This window comes from Myotis brandtii, unplaced genomic scaffold (assembly GCF_000412655.1).
Source record: "Myotis brandtii unplaced genomic scaffold, ASM41265v1 scaffold513, whole genome shotgun sequence".
NCBI lineage: Eukaryota > Metazoa > Chordata > Mammalia > Chiroptera > Vespertilionidae > Myotis > Myotis brandtii.
The window spans coordinates 1,750,385-1,774,281 of NW_005369552.1; the positions used below are offsets into that span (position 1 = coordinate 1,750,385).

Genomic DNA, 23,897 nt, shown 5'->3' on the forward strand with positions numbered 1-23,897 from the left:
GTCCCAGCTACTTAAAAAGTAGTGTTTGGCAGTGCCTATATAATGGTGTTGGGATTTTGTAAAGTAAAAGGCATGTAATGCTTACCTGGAGTGATAGAATATGAGTCAATGGGAGGTGAAGGGGGAATTAGAGAGTTGCATACATACAACTGAAGGCTGAAGGGAATAATTTCATACTGGACACAATCTACCAGATTTCAGGACTGTTTCTAGTGATTGTGGTAGATCACCTTCTCTCACTTATAGTCCCTATTGTACTGTGAAATAGAGCAATTCAAATTCCAGAGTGAATATGTAATGTTTCTCAGGAACTCTGAGTCAGTGGACATTTACAAACAGCTCCATACAAGCAGAGTTGCTGGCTGATGAGGGATGTAGGGATCCGAGCCCCCGCTGCCTTTCCCCTCCCCTGCCATGCCTGGCTGTGCCAGTCCCTGTGGAATTCCATGGAGCACAATTGGAAATCACTGGTTTTATAGCAAGTATATCTAGTTTGGCTCAAGAATTATATACAGAATTTACTACTGTGGTCAAAAGAGGAAAATTCTATTCTAAAAGTTAAATTCTTAATGGTCATTGCCAAAAAAAAAAGAGGCATTTTCTTACTTGTTGGTAGGGCCCCTGTGTGTCTGTAAGCATCTCTGTCCAATAGAACTTTCTACAAAGATGAAGTGCACCAATCTGTGCCCTTGGTACCGTAGCCATTGGGGCCATCTCACCATTTAAGTGTGGTAACTTTGGTTAATTTTAATGACTTTACATTTAAATGGCTATAGTAGCCACAATAGCTAGTGGCTACCCCATTAGACAACAAAATTCTAGATTGTGTTATCAGTTTAGAGTTTCTAAAGGATGTAATAATACTTCTAATCATAACATCTTTAAGATTTATGTGGCAGGCATTTATTTCTTCATTCACGGGAGGCATCACACATGAATCCCTGACGACAGGAGCTTTGGGCTCCTGGGCTAGATACACAGGACGAATGAATATCTCATATTGGATCCCTTTAAAGTCTTGTATAGGGGTTAGGGCTGGGGAGACTTGCTAAAACCATAGATGCTGCCTCTGATCCTGACTGGTTGTTTAGGAGGTTCGTACCTGTGCCTGGGTCATAGGAGATGGAGTAAATCCTGCACAGAGAGGATTACCTCAGGTACAAGAACAGCACAGCGCATGTCCTTTAGCATTTTGTTTAAGATATCTTCATGGAGTAAGATATCTTCAACTATCTAGACAAAGTTGGACAATATCGAAAACAGAAGGGAAAAGGTGGGGAGCAGAGAAATATATGAAGTCCAAGGGAAAATGAAGGTAAAGAAGGACAGCGAGGGGAGCGAGCTGCAGATGCTAACCTGTCTGTTGTGGAAATGATGCAGAAGGAGACAGGGAGCCATCAGAGCTCCATGGAATTTCTTCTGGTTCAGCCGCTCTCCTACCCTGAACAACATCCCCACCCCACCCAGGTAGGGGCACAGTGAAAGTGAAAGCGAAAGCCTAAGGTCAAGGTCAAGGTCAAGGTCATCCTTAGGATATTTTGAGATGCAGATATTTGTATTTTCAAGTAAGGGAAATGCCAGACTATTGATGACATATTATTCAGCTAGCCAGATAAAATTTTCAAATGAGTGCTTATAGGTAAAAAGAAAACTTCATTTCTGTGATATGCGAATCTTACCCTGTGAATTTGCTATGTAAACAATACAGCTATTAAATAACTTTAGTCACTTTGTATCATACATTCCCGAACAAGCACAGCCTGGATTAAAAACAAGACAAGAAGGGAGAGAAACACACAGTATCAGTGAAGTGAAATGTAGATTCTTATCTGCTAGTGAGTACACCAGCGAAATGAAGTATTACAGACTTTGTGATTAAGTGTGTCTAGATTGCATTAATGCTATAACTGCTAGTAATATGGGTCTATTCAACCAGTAGACATAAAATTCTTTTTCTGGTGAGCCTGGTAACTTTTGGATGCTAAATTAACACTGCGTTGAATGTTCCCACACAGTTGAATGCGTGCAGGTTGTGTATGAAGCAGTTTGGGAGGCTTTGGTGATTTCAGTAAAATAGATTCACCCTACCGGGTTTGAATTTGAGCAGCGGTGTGTGCATGTGTGAACTTGGGACTGGCATCTGGAAGTCCCTTTGTGGCTATGTTGTTATTAAGGGTGATTTTGGCCAGGCTACATGTCCCTCAGCCACATACTTCAGGGTAACTAATACCAGAGTCACTAAAAACTAGGTGGTCTTTGTTTTCTTTTCAATTTACTTAGTTTTGTCAAAAATTATAAATTTACATGTTGGAATAGTTGTTTGTATATAGCAAAGATAATGCATCTTTTTATCGAATGTATCTTTCATAATAACATATGAGAATTCATTTTACTGGCTGCCTTTAAATGAGCAGGTGAAATGTAAGGAAAGAGGGACTGGTAGGCCCCTAACCTCAGCTCTCTTACTAACTAGCTGCACGGCCTTAGGCAGTTTCTGCTTCACTTGTTTGGGCCTCAGGTTCTTCATGGAAGAAATGAGGCATTCAGATTTGGTGATATCCACACTGCCTCCAAATGGTTCTGTAAAAAAAGTCTCATAATTTCAAGCTGAATGATAGAAGGTGTGGGTTTATTCTATTTAATGGTTGTGGGGCCATAACAAAGTTTAATATCAACTGGACCAACCAGGAATTATAGGGTTGTTACTCTTTACTGCCAATGCGTAGATATCTGTGAAAAATGTTCTATTTTAACTTGGAGCACACCCAGACGTAAATAAAGCCATAAGTCAGCCTTCACACCTGATGGCTCACCCAGCCAGCACCTGCTGAGTTAGGGCCTTGTGGGGCTCAGTTCAGATATCTACTTGCCAAGCAATTCAGAACTTGTGAAAACAATAGGGAAACCTGAGGATAATTAAACCCACACATAGAAGTAGATACATTTACGATGTATCTATGCATTATTTTCACTCTAAATAAATACAGTAATTTATATTATATGTGATAGGTTTTGCTGTAAATGCCTAGTTCTTCCTCTCTAAGGAACTGGTGAGAACTTTCTGCTGGTGCAGCTATGACATTGCGATTTTAATTTCTTATACCAGGGCCCTTAATCTATGGCTCCGTTTATGTCAATTCAAAGTGGACTGTACGTAAAGCATGTTGTCACAGTGCTGTTGCTAAGGTTGGTTACTTCTTCCAATAAATTCTGAAAATTTTCCTCACTTCTTTTTTTTCTCTCTACACAAGAGCATTCTTTACTGTCCATGGTATTTTCTCTAATTTAGTGCTTTGTTCTCTTTCTGTGTGCTGGGATTTCTGTGAGCAAAGAATAACACATTTTACAATCTTTCTTATGTAACTTTTTAAAAAAATCCTCACTAGAAGACATGTTTTTATTGATTTGAGAGGGAGAGGAGGGGAGAGAGAAAGAGAAACTTGGATCTGTTGCCTCCTGTACTCACCCCACCCAACCAGGGATCGAACCCACAACCCAACCTGGGTATGTGCCCAACCGGAAATTGAACTCACCACCTCTCGGTGCACAGGATGACGCTCCAACCCACTGAGCACACCAGCCAGGCCTGTAAGTTCATGATAAGGGTTGGAGGTAAACACGGATGGATTTCTCTGGCAGGAATGGAGATGCTTGGCCACAGCATTTTTATCTCCCTGCCTGCTGCCACTCCGGGGGACTTCGGTTAAGTAGGCTCTGTCCTGGCCTGAGCTGGCACAGGGCTGTGCCACTCCTAGCACCAGGGTGTGGCATGGAAGGAGACAGCTGCTCCCAAGGCCGGCCGCGGGTGAGGGTTGCCCTGCTGTCCTCCACATTGTAACTGCCCTGGGGGTGTGCAGGGTCGCTGGTGGCCCTCTCCCACTCATTCTCCTCAGTTTTAGGATCGGATAGCAAAAATGTGACAGCAGGTATGCAGGGATCCTCCGAACATTGCTGTACGTGAGTGAGTGGGCGTGTGTTTATATGTAGACATAGGTGTGTGGTATAACCTTTACCACAGGTTTGCCAAAAGCCACCCTGAAGTCTCCCACCCCACCTCTGGTCCCTGCCACAAAAGAGTGCAACAGAATTACAGCCACCTGAGCGTCCCACCAAGGCCACGGTGGCAGAAATCGGAGGCTTGAGTCGTTTCCTCGCGCTCTTTATTAGAAGTGCTGTGGACTCAACAGGCAGCCTCAGCTGTCAGCTGTCAACACCCATTTACTCTGACCCTTAGGTTAGAAAATGAGAAATGCCAGCGCATCTCGGGGACTGTCACCCAGGGCCTCGGAAGTCGGTGCTGACAGAGGGGACTTCTGTTGCCACCGTCAGGCTTGTTAATCAAGGCAAATGAGCCTGGACAGACCTGTCAGAATGGTTTCACTGAATAGACGTGCGAATTAAGCTGCCAGCCAAGGAGCGGGTGTTGTTTCAAGCAGGTGCCATTAGTTTGTGTCCAACAGAGGCTCTGAGAGTACAGAAGAAACAGTCCGTGTCCTAGTTTTCGTTACAGCCGAGGAAAGGTGTGCTCACTGGCTAGAGACTGATCACTTGTCCAGGAATATGTTCCCTTTGGACCGTCCCTCATGTTCCTCGGGCCCCTCCGTGCACCGCACACTCTTCCTTCACAGGCTTAGCGGTCTGTTCCCGCGGTGCTCACCACCCCAGAAGCCGGGACTGTCCACGCTGAGATACCCTCCTGGTGGCCGCGATCATCCCCAGAGGGCGAGACGGATGCCAGAAGGGGGAGATGACTTTTATCACCATCCCAGGGTGAGTTAGTGATGAGTTGGGCTGGAGCAAAGGTCTATGTCCTCATCCTGTGACACACACCAGGGTTAAAGACACTAAAGGTCGCGCTGGGGTTCATGGGAGAAAGGTATACTGTTCACGTGTAGCTTGAGTCTTAGGACAAAGAGGTCTCATTGTCAAGGTCCTACAACATACACTGGCAGCTACTAGAATCTAACAGTTTCCTGCGATGTCCCTCTTGCTGAGTACCTGTGGGAAGCTCAGTTCAGCGGCCTCACATACACAGGAGCCCGTTAGCAGTGTGTGGATACCGCCTGCGGTTCCTCGGAGGCAGTGAGGGTGGGGGTGTGCGTGCTGTGTGCTGAGCACAGAAATTGGCAGGACCCTGCGCTCCTCAAAGACTCCAAGAGAAGCAGTGAGGTGGAATGAAGGGGGCCTAGGAGTCTAGGAGAACAGAGACCTAATAGAACCTCTGTGGGCTCTCTGCCCGGTGAGGGTGGCCCTGTGGTTTCTGAAGGGCTTTCCATGGATCTTGTGTCCTTGGTCCCAAGACTCCAGAACAGAAGCTTCTCAAGAGGCTCCTGGGCCCTAAAACACAAGTTTGTTCCTTTTCACATTTTCATTCAAAAACTGTAAGGAAAGACCCATTTTATTTCCTATGTCATAGAACCCCTGTGGGCTCTCTGCCCGGTGAGGGTGGCCCTGTGGTTTCTGAAGGGCTTTCCATGGATCTTGTGTCCTTGGTCCCAAGACTCCAGAACAGAAGCTTCTCAAGAGGCTCCTGGGCCCTAAAACACAAGTTTGTTCCTTTTCACATTTTCATTCAAAAACTGTAAGGAAAGACCCATTTTATTTCCTATGTATTTTTCTTTTATCACAATTGGAGGGCATTCAAGTTATGCTTGTCAATAAAAATTAATAATTACAGTGATATACCTGTAATTATTAACTAAAAATGTAATTATTTATTTGTATTATTAAATACAATGTTGCATTTGCCCATTGAAGAAAATCTAAGCTCTTTTGGTAATATTGCTAAGAGGATAGAACCCTGAGTCTCAGTACATGAATATACATCAAGCCATATTTAATTGAGGAAAAACTTGCTCAAAAACTAATTTTTAAAAATCTAAATAATAGTAAGGTTACATTGATCCCATGCAGTTTTCTTTGGTGCTCTATCTCATATGAACTTCATTTTAAAAAAGTGATGAACAACATAAACAAATGAACAAAAACAGATCCAGAGATAGAAAAGCATGGATCAGACCATCAAACCTCAGAGGTAAGGTAGGGGAGGATGGGAGTCAGGGGAAGAGATGAATCAAAGGACTTGTATGCATGCATATAAGCCTAACCAATGGGCACGGACACCAGGGGGGAGAGGGCAGGAGTGGGGGGATAGGGGAGCATTGGGGGGATAATATTGAAAGAAAAACAAGTGATGAATGGCCTAATTACAAATCTAATGTTATAAATTTTGAATTTAGGAAGGATGTATGACAAAAGCATTCTTTTTACATGGTATTTTGGAAAAAAACACCTCTTTTTATGATATTTAAAACGTTATTAAGGTTTATAACTTACAAATTTGATGTGTACAGATTATATGATGATATTATTAAGTATTGAAAGAAAAACAAGTGATGTATGGCCTAATTACAAATCTGATGTTATAAATTTTGAATTTAGGAAGGATGTGTGACAAAAAGCATTCTTTTTACATGGTATTTTGGGGGAAAAAACCCTCTTTTTATGATATTTAAAATGTTATTAAGGTTTATAACTTAAAAATTTGATGTGTACAGATTATATGATGATATTATTAAAGTAAAAAGCTAATTGAAATCTGTAGGAAAGTCAAAAATAGAAAAGCGTCTGTCCCTCAGATCCTCACTTGGACTGGCGATAGACAAGAGCCCTCCACGGTGGTGTCTTGTCTAGTTTTTAAGCATATGGTGTGTAAAATTTTATCCAAAAAATAGTTACAACCCAGGATATGAAAAACATTTATAAAAACACGCAATTAGCAAATGTCAGGAGATCATTGCTATGAAGGCCAGGGTTAGAGGAAGAACATCCACGGTTACCACTGGTAATTTCTATTGCGTTTAAAATGCTGGCCAAAGGCATTTCTTCAAGGAAAAGATATGTGGTACAATCATTGCAAAGGAGGAGACAAATTAGTCATTTTGATGATAGGATGCTGTTCATTGAAAATCAAAGACTGCATACTTTCAGAGCAAATTAGTAAGGAGGCCAGTGCAATATGCAGGATAAAAACCAACAGTGTCCCTCTCTAACTGCCAAGGGGGAAGGCGGAATAAAGAGCCACAGATTACAGCAACAAGGAGACAGAAACCCAAACATTAAAGGAAGCAAGGTGAGGGTATGTGAGGAAACTGCAGAACTTTGCCAAGGGAGAGAAAAGACAATCTGAACGAATGAAGGTTCCGCCCTGATCCCGATGGGAAGACTCAGTGCCGTGCAGGTGTTGTGGGACCCCCGCCCCCGCAAGCATGTATCTACTGAAGTGCCAGGCAGAGCCCTGGGGGACTGGACAAAGCGTGCTAATATTCCCCTGTAGGAATAAGTGTTCCAGAACATACTTGAAGATGAAAAGTCATAAGAAGGCACTTGCCCTTCCTGTTTAAAAAGTTTTGAAAGATTTGAAATTATTAAAATATAAACAGTCATGTCATTAGAATGGAAGATCCAGAAATAAACCCAAGTCAATCAATCAGCTGGTAAATCTCTTTATGTATAAAGCATATACTGTATAAATATATACTATATCTTATAGACAAATGTGTTATAAAACATGTATAATGCACATATTCAGTATGGAAAGGCAGATTTTAAAATAAGAAGAATTGGGGGGAAAGAAGTTACACTTCTATATCCATCATATAAACATAACTTCAAGATGAATGAATTACAAGTGTAAATAAAAACAAAAATAAAGCTGTAAAACACTGGAAGAAAATACAGGCAAATGTTTATGTCATCTCAAGATGGAGAAAGGTCTTTCTAGTCATAGCACCACAAGCAGAAGCTGTAAAGGAAAATATTAAAAGGCATTTTGATCACTGCAATCTGTATAAAAAGGTGGATAGTTTGTTTCAAATTTTCAGTTGAAATACAATTTAAAACTTCTATAGGTAATAAGAATTATAAGACAAACAATAAAATGGACAACTTGTAACCATTATGAATGGTGATTATTTTCCCTCATATGTAAGGAACTCTTATAAATCAGTAAAAAATGAAAGTTCTCAACGGCAACTATGGGCATAGGACATGAATGGACATTCATAAGAAAAGTAGCCAATATCCAACAAACTTATGGTAATTTTTTTGCTTCACTGTTGATAGAATAAAATGAATTAAATACAATATTATTTTCCCTTGTTTTAGACTGACAAAAATGGAAAAGAATGTCAATACATAGACTTACTGTGGTAATCATTTTGTAATATGTAATTTAGCAAACATTTATGCTGTACACCTAAAACTAATACAATGTTATATGTCAATTATATCTCAATTTTAAAAAAGATAAATGCCTAGTTTCTTTCTACTTTAATTATTGAAAAATTTTAAAAACATTTGTTCACTTATATTTTCTAAACATGGAGGGTGAAATGAGAAGAAAAAAAGAGAAGAAAGGAAAAAAAGACAAGAGAAGAAAAAATAAAATGGAAATACCACACCTTTAAAGGTAGAGAAGATAGAAGGGGAAATAATGGTTCATTGACCCAGAGTCCCCAGGGACCGAAGGAGATGAAGCTTCAGTGGGAATTGAGGGGAGCTGCCACCAAGGGATGCCTCTGGGTCCTGGGTGCGTACAGTTCCCTGTGCTGCTGAGTTCAGTTACTCCTGGCAGCGAGATCAACGTGGGGCAGAATAATCTCTACAACATTCTGACAAAATCAGAAGATGAAAGAAGGCTATATAAAATAACCAGGATAGCAATAAAGAACAGATTCCATTTGTGTTCAAAACAGACTTTGAGCCCTGGCCAGTTTGGCTCCGTGGATAAGAGTATCGGCCCTCGGACTGGAGGGTCCCGGGTTTGATTTTGGTCAAGGGCACGTACCTAGTTTTCGGGCTGGATCCCCAGCTTTGGTTGGAGCACATGCAGAAGGCAACCACTCAGTGTGTCTCTCTCACATCAATGTTTCTCTCTCTCTCTGTCTCTCCCCATGTCTTCCATTCTCTCTGAAAGTCAATGGGAAAATATCCTCAGGTGAGGATTAATAATAAAAAAAAAGCCTCTGTTATAAGTGGTGTCATGTTATGGAATAGACAGTGCTCGAGGGAAAAAACACAGATCAATCTTCTAACAAAGTGTGAGAGCATTTGAAAATTTTCCATCTCTCTCTGATTCTCAAAGGAGTGTTATTTCAGTGAACATAAAATTCCCCATCATTCCTAGTAACACTAGATGTTTTATGATAAATCTATATGAAGTAACTATCTCTTATCCTTAAGAAGGCTGAGAAGGCTGTCTCAGTACAAGTTTGACAGGTGTTATCAGGTGTGGATCCCTGAAAATGTCTTTGATTGCTCTCATATTAAAATAACACTTCAGAAACATTGGCAAGAGCCCATTGATATCTTCCTGTTCTGGGTGCTTGAGCATCAAGGCAGAGCTATATGTGGGTGATGAGGGTCTGGGCATTAAAGAGCTTATATTTATTAAAGAAGACTTTATATAAAATTAATTTTATACAAGGAGTTATACGTATTAATTTTGTACAGGCAATGCCATGCAGATAAATTTGGGGAATGTTATAAAGAACTATAGTAATAAAGTTAAGTTCCATCCAAGGTATATTTGAGGCCAATGCAGGGTCATGGAAGAGCACAGGACTTCCCCTGGGAAGACTGTATGCAGTTCAAGTCCCCACTCTGCAACTTTCTCACTCACCGTTTCACGTCTCCAAACCTCATTCTCCACGGTACTGTGAGAATGAGAGCATGTAACTGAGGCTCCCTCTAGGCTAAAGGATATAAAATGCAGTGTAAATGGGGAGACTTATTATGTAACTAAATCCTGAACAGAAAGTTGATATTAAAAACAGCCCCTGCATTGAGCCCCTCAGCCCTGAGTGCAGGGCAGTCATCCAGGTTAGCCGTTGAGGCTTTTTGGAGGGAGAAGAAGGGGTGGAGCTGCAGTAGGTCTTCAAGGACCACGAGCTTTGGCTGATGGAAGTGATGGCAGGGCATTTCCACTAGGAATGCCTAGGTAATGAGGAACACTGTCCAGATCAGTCCTCACCCTGTGAGATCTGTCACTGGCTATGGCTGCGTTTCCTTCTCACCAGCCACACTGACTTTCTGCTGATGAGTAAATGGAGAATATCTTTCCTACTGTTTAAGGCAAGACACTCTTTGCCCAGCCATGTTCACAGCTACGTTGGGGAGATGTAGGTTGCCTTTACTTCCCTCCTCAGTGGCATCTATTAATAGAGACAACATGTTTTTGCAGTGTTGTCTACAACCAACTTGATGTATTTTCACTCCTGTTAAATCTAACTAAGGAAGGGAGGTGGGCAGGTTAGTAAACAATCGGCCAAAAAAGAGACCTGTTTTGATTTACTTTGCAGAACTTAACACTTCCATCAGCCTAACCAACAGAGAGAAGACAACTGAATGATATGAGTTTCTCTAAACAAATTCACATCCCAACACATATCACTGTGACTTTCCTTCAGCCCCTTCCACTCTGCCGAAGGGCTGCATCAGATGGAGGAGGGGAGAAATGCACTGGAGGACACACCTGACTGTCCTCGGTTTCAGGGTCAGCTCCTCAGCCGCCGGCTCTGCTGTGACCCCACTGCCTAGTTCTGTGCCTGTTCTGTTCCAGGTGCTAAGGAAATGTTCAAAAGTTGGAAGTAATTTAAAAACTACGGCAAAGATAAAAATTGCCCTGGCCAGTTGGCTCAGTGGATAGAGCATCAGCCTGCAGACTGAAGGGTCCTGGGTTCAATTCTGGTCAAGGGCACATGACTCAATTATAGGCTCGATCCCCAGCTCTGGCCAAGGTGCATGCAGGAGGCAACCAACAGATGTGTCTCTCTCATTTTGAGGTTTTCCTCTCTTATTCCCTTTTCTCTCTCTAAAAAAATCAATGGAAAAATATCCTCAGGTGAGGATTAGCAACAATAAAATAAAACAGAAGATAAAAATTATTATAATTTCTAAAATATTTTTTCTTATTTTTAATTTTTAAATTTAGCTTTTATTATAGTATACACTAGGGGCCCAGTGCATGAATTCGTGCACCTTGAAAGGAACTGTGGGTCATGAGGTTACAGTGGGCACAGGGGTGGGTCTTGGCCCATCCTCCGCGCCCCCGCCTGTCCCCTCCTGCTGTGGCCCCCTGTCTTGTCTGCCAGCAGCCCCGCTCCTGCTACCACCACTCCCATGCGCTAGTGGCGCCGGCCCCACTTGCACCCACTGATGGCTCAGAGCTATTGGGGCTGGCGCCAGTAGCAGATGCAAGCAATGGCTGCTGCCACAATCACCCCTTAGGAGCAGGGGCAGGTGGTGAAGCCCTCAGGGGCAATCGGAGCTGGCAGCCACTGCTTGCATCCACTGATGGCGCTGAGTGATCGAGACCAACGCCAGTAGCGGGTGCAAGCGGCAGCTCCGGTGCTGGCAGTGGGTGCGAGTGGGGCTGGCACCAGCAGCAGGTGCAAGTGCTGGGTGGGAGCAAAGAATTTTCAGTAACCACCAGAGGCTCGCCCCGATGACAGGGACCGGCGCCCCTCCTTGGTCTGGTGCCCCCGCTCACCTGCTCCATCATCCTGCTGCCGAGGCCGATGCCTGCCATGTTTCATGCTCTCCCGCCTGCTGCTGATGGCCTACCATGTTCTGCACGCATCCTCTGGTGGTCAGCGCACATCATTGCGAACGGTTGTTCAGTTGTTCTGCCGTTTGGTTTATTTGCATATTAGCCTTTTATTATATAGGATGCTTATAATACATAAAAAAATGATAAAGTCCAAAAATCTTTTACAAAAATTACCAGTGCATTCCCCACCCCAAAGGAAACCACCTCCAGTTCTTTTACTTTCTCAGTGATATACGCTTCTTCCTCTTGTTGATTTTAGATGTTATTCTTTTCCATTATGACAAAGGAGACTTTAGGTCTCTTATGTCCCCTCTTTCCAATTCTTTCACTCTTCCTAATAGTAGCATGAGGGGGAAAAGATTCCTTTGTGTAGAAGTCCACAGATAGTTCTCTGCACACAACCTAGTCATAGGGGCAGTGAATGGTTGAATTGTGCAAGTGCTGGGTGGGAGCAAAGAATTTTCAGTAACCACCGGAGGCTCGCCCTGATGACAGGGACCGGCGCCCCTCCTTGGTCTGGTGCCCCCGCTCACCTGCTCCATCATCCTGCTGCCGAGGCCGATGCCTGCCATGTTTCATGCTCTCCCGCCTGCTGCTGATGGCCTACCATGTTCTGCACGCATCCTCTGGTGGTCAGCGCACATCATTGCGAACGGTTGTTCAGTTGTTCTGCCGTTTGGTTTATTTGCATATTAGCCTTTTATTATATAGGATGCTTATAATACATAAAAAAATGATAAAGTCCAAAAATCTTTTACAAAAATTACCAGTGCATTCCCCACCCCAAAGGAAACCACCTCCAGTTCTTTTACTTTCTCAGTGATGTAAGTACGCTTCTTCCTTTTGTTGATTTTAGATGTTATTCTTTTCCATTATGACAAAGGAGACTTTAGGTCTCTTATGTCCCCTCTTTCCAATTCTTTCACTCTTCCTAATAGTAGCATGAGGGGGAAAAGATTCCTTTGTGTAGAAGTCCACAGATAGTTCTCTGCACACAACCTAGTCATAGGGGCAGTGAATGGTTGAATTTAGCCAGGTGTCAGGTATTTTTAAACAACTCTGTCAGTTCATTAGATATTTGGCTAAGAATTTTGCTATAATATGTGTGTGCTCCTAATTTTTGTCTCCTGTTTAGGAAACTCAAATGGATAGAATCTAGAAGAATTCTACAGAAATTAAAACAAACATATTTCAGAAGTTGAGGAAAATGCAGGTTTCCACATCTTTAATGAGAATTTAATGTTAGGAAAATCTTCTTTTTTATTTTTGTCAACTAATCCACCCTGTTTTATTTCTCTTTGTCCCATTTCTCATTTATATCTTTTTCTACTGTTACATTGTATATATTTTTGTAGGTTCCCATAAATCCTTTTAAAACAAGGTATTGTATATACATAAGTAGAAGAGACTCAACTATATCTTGATGAATAAGTGAATAAACACAGAGCTATTCTCAGTCTTCCTTCCTTCCTTCTTTACTTCCTTCCATTACTTCTTCCTTCCTTCCTTCCTTCCTTCCTTCCTTCCTTCCTTCCTTTCTTCCTTCCTTCCTTCCTTCCTTTTGTACTAAGAATCTAAGAATCTTAAGGATACTCTTTGTTTAAGAAAAGAGAACCATAGTGTGGAAGCATAATACAAATCACAAGAGTATGCAAGCATTAATAACTTCCTTTTCTTTATTCTTAATCATTGTATGGTTTGGTTTGTATTAATATTCTCTTATCAATACTTGAAACATTTTATTCAGGTTTACAATTAGTATTCATGGATTTGTCTCTATAATAAGCATCTCTTTAGGTTCCTTTCACTGTACTTATACTTAACAATTATTATTTCTTATTTATATCATTTACTAACTTCATAGTTTCACTTTTCATGGGTAGTTTAACTATTCTGAGATACATTGTATCCTTAATTTCTATTTTCATATTCATTTTTCTTCTCACTTGGAGTAAAATCATTTGTTAACACATTGATATATTTGCTCTTAATATTCAGAACATAAAAATTTAAAAAGTACAATTTCCTGAACCATCAATTGAAACCCTCTGTGTTAAGCTGGGAGTTTCCCTAGAAAATAAAACCATAGTGTTGTCGGAGCACGACCATAGTCCTCCCCTGGTCCCTGCTTCATTCCCTAGGCTGCCATCCTCACCCAGACGGGTGTGTCTGCATAGCCAGGAAACTGACTCTGGCCACCACCCCTCACCACACAGAGGTGACTCTAGCATCCTGTAGAAGAACAAGTAGTTGCTCTCCCTTGTTGATAGGGTCAGTATCTTAGTCTGGCAAACTTTTTTCTTTAATGAAGTTTTTTTTTTTTTAATCCACAAGACTTCTTTTTGGTTCATCTTAGGAAAAACAAAGATTACTTATTGCACTTCCACACAGGGCAATAGAACAGACTCAAAGGGGAGAGAGATTGGGAAAATTCCCTCACTAATAAATGTCTGTCACCCACAGAAATGGAGCCAGTAGGACATATGCAAAATTGAAGAATCCCCACAGAAGAAAGGGGATTCTTTTCCTTCTAAAGCAGTGGTTCTCAACCTTCTGGCCCTTTAAATACAGTTCCTCATGTTGTGACCCAACCATAAAATTATTTTTGTTGCTACTTCATAACTGTAATGTTGCTACTGTTATGAATCATAATGTAAATATCTGATATGCAGGATGGTCTTAGGCGACCCCTGTGAAAGGGTCGTTTGACCGCCAAAGGGGGTGTGACCCGCAGGTTGAGAACCGCTGTAAAAAGCAAAGTCTGCATGTTCTACTCCACTCACGGCCTTCACTGTATTTGACTCTGCCTGGGGCAGACCCATGAGGAACAGAGTTAAGAGTGTGAATTGTTTTGACATTAACTTTCTCCAAATGCCAAATGCCACCTGGACATCTTCACCTTAACTCTGCCCTTTCCTGGGGAGCCCACTGGCTGGCCCATCTGGTACCTGGTCTTCTTGCTTCCTTGCCTCTTCAATTCCATGCTAACAGCTCCCATCTGAGGCCGCACCAGGAAGGGGTCAGCCTCTGAAATCTGCTGTCTATACTAGTCTGTGGCTATACTTTCATCCTTTGCTCTCTCACCCCATTTTCCTCAGGGGCAACTCGAAACCCCCACCGCTCTCTGGAATTCCTGTTTAACTGCTATCCACTCCTCTCTTTACACTCATCTTGGAGCTCTTTCCTATTTCTGTCCAAAAACTAAAGTAATTTCTCCATCTGTGCCCTTGACTCTAGTCTAGCCCCTTCCACAGCCCGCAGACCCTTTCTGTAGGTCTCCCCAGTCCTCCCTCAGCTGCCAGCCTTCCCCTCTGTGAACAACTCGAAACCCCCACCGCTCTTTGGAATTCCTGTTTAACTGCTATCCACTTCTCTCTTTACACTCATCTTGAGCTCTTTCCTATTTCTGTCCAAAAGCTAAAGTAATTTCTCCATCTGTGCCCTTGACTCTAGCCCCTTCCACAGCCCGCAGACCCTTTCTGTAGTTAGAAGGGCTGGGTTAGAATTTTTCCTGTGTGCTTAGGAGCTGTATGACCTTAGAAAGTTGGTCGGCCTCTCTGTGTGCCAGCTTCCCATCAGCAAAATGTGGTTAGTGGTACCTGTGCCACAGGGTAATTGTGAGGGCTGAAGGAGGTGTGTGAAGCACCTTGGACATGCCTGGCATGTAGCCACTATGGTCAGGGCTCAGTGCTGTAACCCCAGCATCTTCACTTCTCTGATGCTGATCTTGGGTCCCTGTGCCTGGGTACCTGGGATTCCATTCATGTATGCATTTGCTTCCTACCCACCCTGCTCATGCCCCTAGGTCTCCCCAGTCCTCCCTCAGCTGCCAGCCTTCCCCTCTGTGATGGGCAGTTTTATAAGTCAACATGGCTAGGCTGTAGCACCCAGTAGTCCCTTGGACACTAATCCAGGTGTTGCTGCAGAGGCATTTTGAAGATGTGGTTGACGTCTGTGATCAGCTGACTTTAAGTAAAGAGTGTTATCCATATACTCTAGGTGGGCCTCATTTAATTACTTCAAAGGCCTAGAGCAAAACCAGGCTTCCCTGAGGAGAAGAAATCCTGCCCCGAGATGACATCATCGGCTCATACCTGAGACTCTCCACCCTGCAGGTTTGCACTGTGGGTTTGGGTTTGCCACCCCCGGTTGCGTGTGTGTGCATGTACATATATATGACTACGCTCACAGGTATAAGTTTGTCTGTATTCTACTGGTTCTGCTTCCCCAGAGAAGCCTGACTGGTGCAGACTCTCCTTGCACCCTGTTTGCTTTCTGAATCTCCTCAGTTCTGACAGTTATGCGAGGGGTGAGCCACCCCTTCCATGTTCCTGTCCTACAACTCAATTTATATCAAATGAATGAACACTGGAGAAAGTCAGTCAGAATGCATAACCCACATCCTTGAGCATCATAAAAATGGTTCTCTAAAGAATAGCTCCCTAATTGGTGGCAATTCCCCTTCACCCCTGTAAATGGAGTCCTCACAGATGGTGACTCTTTTACCCCTGTCCTCCCGCTCGGCCACTAAGGGTCACCGCTATTACCATCATCTTCCAGTTCGGCCCCTGCTTCAGAGATAGAATCAGCCATTGACCCGAATCCATGGTTAATCCTTTTCACTTCTTTATGACCCATTTGAGCCTTAGCTCTTTAACTTCCCTACACATGTATCATTTCGATGAGAATGATTTATAAACAGCTGTTCAGAGCTAGGTGGCTTTTTCTCTCTACTTCATCATTTGTTAGAATTTTTCTCTTTCTATAATAGGATTCTTTGAAAGTTCTGGTAGTATGTTTGTTTTGAAACCCAGGCTGAGGCCAGACATGCTCACGAAGATGCTGGTATAGATTTGTAATGTGTATTTACTCTAAACTCTAGATTTTTTTTTCTCTCTCTCTCTTTTCAGGAGGAATTTTTACTGTGGGTGTTTGGGTTAAAAAAAAAGAGCAAAAAGTTGCAAACTTTTTTTATTATTAAAATTTGCACTTGAAGGTATACAGGTTTTTTTTCTTTATTGTTGAAAGTATTACATATGTCACTACCCACCAACCCCCCACCATGACCTCTTCTAGCCCACTCCTGCCCCAGGCCTTCACCACCCTATTGTTTGTGTCCATGGGTTATACATATATGCATATAAGTTCTTTGATGGATCTCTTCCCACGCACCCACCCTCCCCCACATTCCCTGTGAGAGTCTGTGGATGCTGTTCCACGCTTCTGTGTCTCTGGATCTATTTTATTCATCAGTTGATTTTGTTCATTAGGTTTCACATATGAATGAGATCATGTTAATATTATGTATGAGATTTTTCTTTTCAGAATGGAAGTGCATTGCACTGATAATTGTTTCTATTCTTTCCTAGTTGGTTGATCTGCTCTAGTACAAACCTAAGCCCTGCTTTTCTTTCTAATACTTACTGCTGAGGGGGCCACCAGTACTCACAAATCATCTCTAGACACTGCCAGCGCTGACAAAGATCCTATTTCGGAGCTGGCATTGTGGGCCCACAGGCAGCTAAGACTGGTTGGATCTCTTCCCACATGACATAATGTATTTTGTCAAAGTTGGAACACGTTGAAACTATGAACTCGAGCAGTTCCTTGAATTGTTTGGATTCAAAGACACTTGAAGGAACTAAAAATAGCTTCTCAAGGAGAGAGATGTATTGGGCGTTTTTCCTTTTGGAAGGAGCTCTATTCATTCTATCTCCTGATTCTTGGGAAACAGTGTCTCTGCTTCTAGTCCCAGGGGAGCCGCAGCATCATCAGACAGTGAAGGTCGTTTCCTGTGTCCTCTGAGGATCCTGTCTAGTCTTTGTGCTGCCCTGACCCTAACTGAGAAGGGTTCAGGGCCAAAGGAGTTTACGGATGAACTGCAGGGGATCATTTGAGCTTTAGAGGGATATCAATCCAGGAATGAACGAGCAGGAGGTAAGGTTGTAGCTATGAGGACAAGAGCAAAGGGAGGCCCAGGACGGGAAGTGGCCTTGGTTTTGAACTTACTAGTATTTCATTGAAGAGGACATTAACAATGTTATCCCCACAAGAATGTGAGCTTTGTGCACTAATCAACCCATGCAAGTTGACAAGGGATTGATTGATATTGTGATTTCTGTCTTTTTAGTTATCAATTGTTAGTACAATAACTTACTCAAAAGCCACACAAAGTCTGCAAGAGAGCCAGTATATTAAGCTGAGTTTCCTCATCCTGGCAGCAGCTTAGGCAGGCTTTGGTCTTGTACAAATAATGTGGACTTAGAGCTAGACAATGTGGGTGTGAATACCAACTCTGTCACTTAAGAGATGTGGAATCACCTGTGTATAAAATGGGAATAATAATAATTCCATCTTTCCTGATACATAGTGTAGTTTTAAAGATGGGAATTACAAGAAAATATAGGCCAATATTCCTAATAAATATAGATGCCAAAATCCTCAACAAAATACCAGCAAACTGAATTCAAGAGCAAATTGAAAGGATCAGGCACTATGATCAAATAGGATTCATCTCTGAAATGCAAGGATGATTTACCACATGCAAATGAATAAGTGTGATACATCACATTAACAGAATGAAGGATAAAATTATATGATCATTATAATAGATGCAAAAAAACATTTAACAAAATTCAACATCCTCTCTTGATTAAAACTCTCGATGAATTAAATAGAGAAGGAATGTACCTCGACATGATAAAGACCATATGTGACAAGCCCACTTGTACCAAGTTAGCATGGTTCATAACTGAAAATTTAAAAGCCTTTTCTTTAAGATCAGGAACAAGACCAAGTTTCCCACTCTTGCCATTTCTGTTTAACGTAGTACTAGAAGTCCTAGCCATAGTTACTAGGCAGCAACAAAACAAATAAAAGTCATCCAAGCCAGAAAGAAAGAAGTAAAATAATCTATTTTTTTCAGATGACATGCTCTTATACAGTACATAGGAAACCATAAAGATACCACCAAAAAAGCTGTTAGTCCTAATAAGTGAATTCAGTTAAGTTACAGGATACAAAACCAACATACAAAAATTAGTTGCTTCTTTGTACACTAACAATGAACTAGCTGAAAAAGAAATTAAGAAATCAGTTCTATTTACAATACCATCACGAACAATAAAACACTTAGGAATAAATTAACTAAGAGGATGATAGTCAATGTCTAAAAACTAGAGGACATTGATAAAAGAAATCGAAGAAGACAAAAATAAATGTAAATATATGTCATGCTCATGGATTGGGAGAATTAATATTGTAAAAATGTCCATAAAACCCAAAGTGATCTACAAATTCAGTGCAATCCCTATCAAAATTCAATGACATTTTCTCAGAAATAGAAGAACCTTTCATAAAATTTGTATGGAATGACAAAAGACCTTGAATAGCCAAAACAATCTTGATAAAGAACAAAGCTGTAGGCATCATGCTTTCTGATTTCAAGCTATATTTCAAAGCTCTGGTAATCAAAGCAGCATGGTACTAGCACAGAAATGGGCACTCATGCATATATGGTCAATTAATTTGTGGCAAAAAGCCAAGACTATACAGTGAGGAAAGGATAGTCTCTTTAATAGGTGGTGTTGGGAAAACTGTACAGCCACATTCAAAAGATTGAAGCTAGACCCCTATTTTAAACTATGCACAAAACCAACTCAAAATGGATTAAATACTTGAAGAAGAAACTCCTTGAAGAAAACTTAGGGAGTAAACTCCTTGACATCAGTGTTGGCAATTAATTTTTGAATTTGAAAACCAAAAGCAAAGGCAACAAAAGCAAAAATAAACAAGTGGGATTATACCAAATTAAAAAGTTTCTTCAAATCAAGAGAAACCATCAACAAAATGAAAAGGCAACTTACTGAGTGGGAAAAAAATATTTGAAAATCATACCTGGAAAGCGGCGAAGGCGGGGTCCCCACCCTGTGTGCAGCCCGCTCCACATGTGGCCAGGCCATCAGCGCGGAGCTCAGGCGGAACAAGGGGATAGCAGGGGGCTCGCGGGTGTGCAGCCCGCTCCACATGTGGCCAGGCCATCTGCGTGGAGCTCAGGCGGAACTAGGGGATGGCAGGGAGCTCGCCCCGTGTGCAGCCCTTCCTGAGTGCAGCCCCAGCCATCCGCGTGGGGCTCAGAGGGAACATGGCGATGGAGATGGCGGCGGCCTTACTAATTATTCCACAATGTATATATACATTACATTATCATGTTACATACTTTAAAAATATACAATTATATTTGTTAATTATTCCTCAGTAAAGTTGGGGGGAAAGATTAATGTTTTTGCCTGGCTGGTTTGAGTCAGTGGTTGAGCATTGACCTATGAACTAGGAGATCACAATTTAATTCCTGGCCAGGGCACAAGCAGGTTTTGGGCTTGGTCCCCAGTAGGGGGCGTGCAGGAAGCAGCCAATCAATGATTCTCTCTCATCATTGGATGTTTCTATCTCTCTCTCCTTTCCTCTCTGAAATCAATAAAAATATTTTTAAAAGATTAATATTTTTAACAAATGCCTTTATTGACTATTTGCTATATGCCATGTACCTTGTAAAGGATTATAGATCCCAACTTGAAAGACCCCATCCTACTTTCTGAGACCTACAGTCTGGTGGGGAGATCAACATTGAAACAAACATTTATAGGATTCTATAATGGACCTGTGTACAGAGAAAGGGATCCTATTGGAAAAGTGTGTAGTTTTCTTGGGACACCAGAGAATGTGGTGGGAGAAGAGGATACAAATGTGAAGGAACAGCAGTTATCAGGGGTGACAGCAGTCTGGATTCAAAGGGCGTGGCAGTAATGCATGGATGCTTTGGAGATCATGAAAGAGGGGTCAGAAGATTCTATTATGGACCTGTGTACAGAGAAAGGGATCCTATTGGAAAAGTGTGTAGTTTTCTTGGGACACCAGAGAATGTGGTGGGAGAAGAGGATACAAATGTGAAGGAACAGCAGTTATCAGGGGTGACAGCAGTCTGGATTCAAAGGGCGTGGCAGTAATGCATGGATGCTTTGGAGATCATGAAAGAGGGGTCAGCAAGGAAACTGATTTGTGAGTTAAAGAAGGCCACATGAAGGGCAGTGTAGAGAGTGGGTTGGGAGGGGAGGAGACCAGTATAGGCTCAGATGATAGGGGCTTGTAGTCGGGCAGTGGCAGGATGCAGAGGAGGGGCTGGGTATATGTGGTCTTTAGAATGATCTCACTTTCTAAATTGTAGAGTACCACAAAATATATGGCTAAAAACAAATATCATTGCACCCTGGCCGGTGTGCTCAGTGGTTATAGTGTTGGCCAATGCACCGAAGGGTCTCGGGTTCAATTCCCAGTCATGGGTTGCAGGTTCGATCCCCTGCCGCACTTGGAGTGTGGGTTGGTGCAAGTGTAGGAGGCAACTTATCAGTGTGTCTTTCACATCAGTGTTCTCTCTCTCCCCTTCCCTCCCTCCTTTCCACTCTCTCTCTAAAAATCAATGGGAAAAATATCCTCAGGTGAGGACTAACAACAAAAACAAAAAGCAAAACTTTTTGCAAGGAAATTAAATCTCAGTATTGTTGATATTTTTAAACTGACTCTGGTGTGTGCATTATGCCTCAATAAAAAGGTGGGGAAAGAACTGTCTGGGTAAGCAAAGTTTCCCAAGTCAGAAGTGACTGTCTCTGAATGATGGCATTTGAAGCCATTTTAGATTTTTTCTTCTTCTTACTGTTATTTAAAAATTGTGATGACAGCCATGCAATACTATGCAGTCAGCACATAGGTAAAAGAATGCCAGGCTGCCTTCAGCTGTGTTTATCAAAAAAGACCCTGTTACAGCTCTGATTCTTTCTATGCCTCGATGTTTTGCTCATATATAAAAATGGGGAGAAACCAAGATGGTGGCATAGGTGAACACCGGAGTTTGCCGCCGCAAACAACCACTTCAAAAATACAACTAAAAGACGGAACAGACATCACCCAGAACCACAGGAAGGCTGGCTGAGGAGAGATTCTTCAACTAGAAGGAAAAAGATGACCTCAGTCCTAAAGGAAATTGTAAATGAAAAAACAAAGGTGTTGTTCAAGCCGCTGCCCTGTAACATGGACCTTGTAGAGCATTTTTATACGATTATAAATGTTGCTTTGAGCACAATTTTATAGAATGTTGGACACGCTGTACACTTTCCCTGGTTATAAGCATTTAGTACCGTGATCACTCATAAATCCAGGGATTGCCATGGACCTGCTTTCCCTGGCCTATACCAAATTAAAAAGTTTCTTCAAATCAAGAGAAACCATCAACAAAATGAAAAGGCAACGTACTGAGTGGGAAAAAAATATTTGAAAATCATACCTCTGATAAGGAGTTAATATCCACAATACACAAAGAACTCATACAACTCAGCAAAAACAATTTATTTAAAAATGGGTAAATGACCTAAATAAACATTTTTAAAGGAAGATATACAGATGGCCAACAGGTACATGAAAAGGTGCTTAACATAACTTCTCATCAGGGCAATGGAAATCTAAATCACCATGAGCTATCACCTCTCACCTGGTAGGATGCCTATTATTAAAAAAAAGAACAAATGTTGGCAAGGATGTGGAGAAAAGGGAACCCTCGCCCTGCTTTTGTGATGCAGAAAATACTCTTCAGAAAAAACAGGATCATAAATAGTCAATTAATTTACAACAAAGGAGGCAAGAATATATGCCCTGATTTTGTGATGCAGAAAATACTCTCTTCAGAAAAACAAGATCATAGTCAATTAATTTACAACAAAGGAGGCAAGAATATAAAAGGAAAGGAATGTAAACTGGTAAAGCCACTGTGGAAAACAGTATAGAGGTTCCTCAAGAAATTAAAAGTAGAATTAGCATATGATCCAGGAATTCCATTTCTGGGTATATAGGCAAAGAAAATGAAAACAACATATGAAAGAGATATCTGTATGCCCTTGCTCCTTTCAGCATTATTTACAATAGCCAAGATATGTAAACAACCTAAGTGATGTATTGGCAATGATTTTTTGGATTTAAAACTTAAAGCAAAGGCAACAAGAGCAAAATAAACAGGTGAGACTATATTAAACTGTAAAACTTTTGCACAGCAAAGGAAACCATCAACAAAATAGTTCATCAATATATTAATAAATAAAGAAGATGTGGTACATATATACAATGGAATATTATTCATCCATAAAAAAGAAAGAAATTCTGCCATTCATGACAATATGTATGAACCTGGAGGGCATTATGCTAAGTGAAATAAGCTAAACAGAGAAACACAAATACTATATGACACTACTTATATGTGGAATCTGGAGGAAAAAAAACAGCTCATAGAAACAGGAAAAAGAATGGTGGTTACTGAGGGCAGGGTGGGGGGAAAGAAATGGGGAGATGTAGGTCAAATGGTACAAACATTCAGTTATAAGACGGCTAAGTTCTAGGGATCTAATGTATAATGACCATATTTATTAATGTGGTATTATATACTTGAAAGCTGCTGGTGGATTCTAAGCATTGTTAGCACACACACACACAAAAGAGTAATTGTGAGATGAGGGATGGTGCACCGCCCTCTTGCAGTCCGGGAGCCCCAGGAACCTCTTAGGCCTGCAGGGAGCGGGCCTAAGCCATCAGTCAGACATCCTTAGCACTGCTGTGGAGGTAGGAGAGGCTCCCGCAGCACTCCCCCTGTTGGAGGACTCTGACCACTAGGGCGCAGCTCCTGTGTTGAGCGTCTGCTCTCTGGTGGTCAGTGCGCATCATAACAACCAGTCATTCTGCCATTTGGTCAATTTGCATATTAGCCTTTTATTATATAGGATTAATCTTACTAATTATTCCACAATGTATATATACATTACATTATCATGTTACATACTTTAAAAATATACAATTATATTTGTTAATTATTCCTCAGTAAAGTTGGGGGGAAAGATTAATGTTTTTGCCTGGCTGGTTTGAGTCAGTGGTTGAGCATTGACCTATGAACTAGGAGATCACAATTTAATTCCTGGCCAGGGCACAAGCAGGTTTTGGGCTTGGTCCCCAGTAGGGGGCGTGCAGGAAGCAGCCAATCAATGATTCTCTCTCATCATTGGATGTTTCTATCTCTCTCTCCCTTCGTCTAGAGACTCCATCAAAAAACTACTAGGCTTAATACATGAATTTGGCAATGTAGCAGGATACAAAATTAACCCCAAGAAATCTGAGGCATTTCTATACACGAATAGTGAACTTTCAGAAAGAGAGATTATAAAAACAATCCCATTTACCATCGCACCAAAAAACC

The 23,897-nt window shown here is 41.6% G+C and overlaps 1 protein-coding gene and 1 long non-coding RNA gene across 8 annotated transcripts in view; both read left to right on the plus strand.

Annotated features, from left to right (window-relative positions):
• MTUS2 (microtubule associated tumor suppressor candidate 2) overlaps positions 1 to 23,897 on the plus strand; it is a 550,651-nt gene that overhangs the window by 269,138 nt on the left and 257,616 nt on the right. The window lies entirely within an intron of this gene.
• On the plus strand, positions 546 to 19,972 carry LOC106727985. The gene is made up of 3 exons (XR_001364214.1): positions 546 to 557; positions 4,776 to 4,778; positions 19,886 to 19,972. It is a non-coding gene; the product is annotated as an uncharacterized LOC106727985 (long non-coding RNA).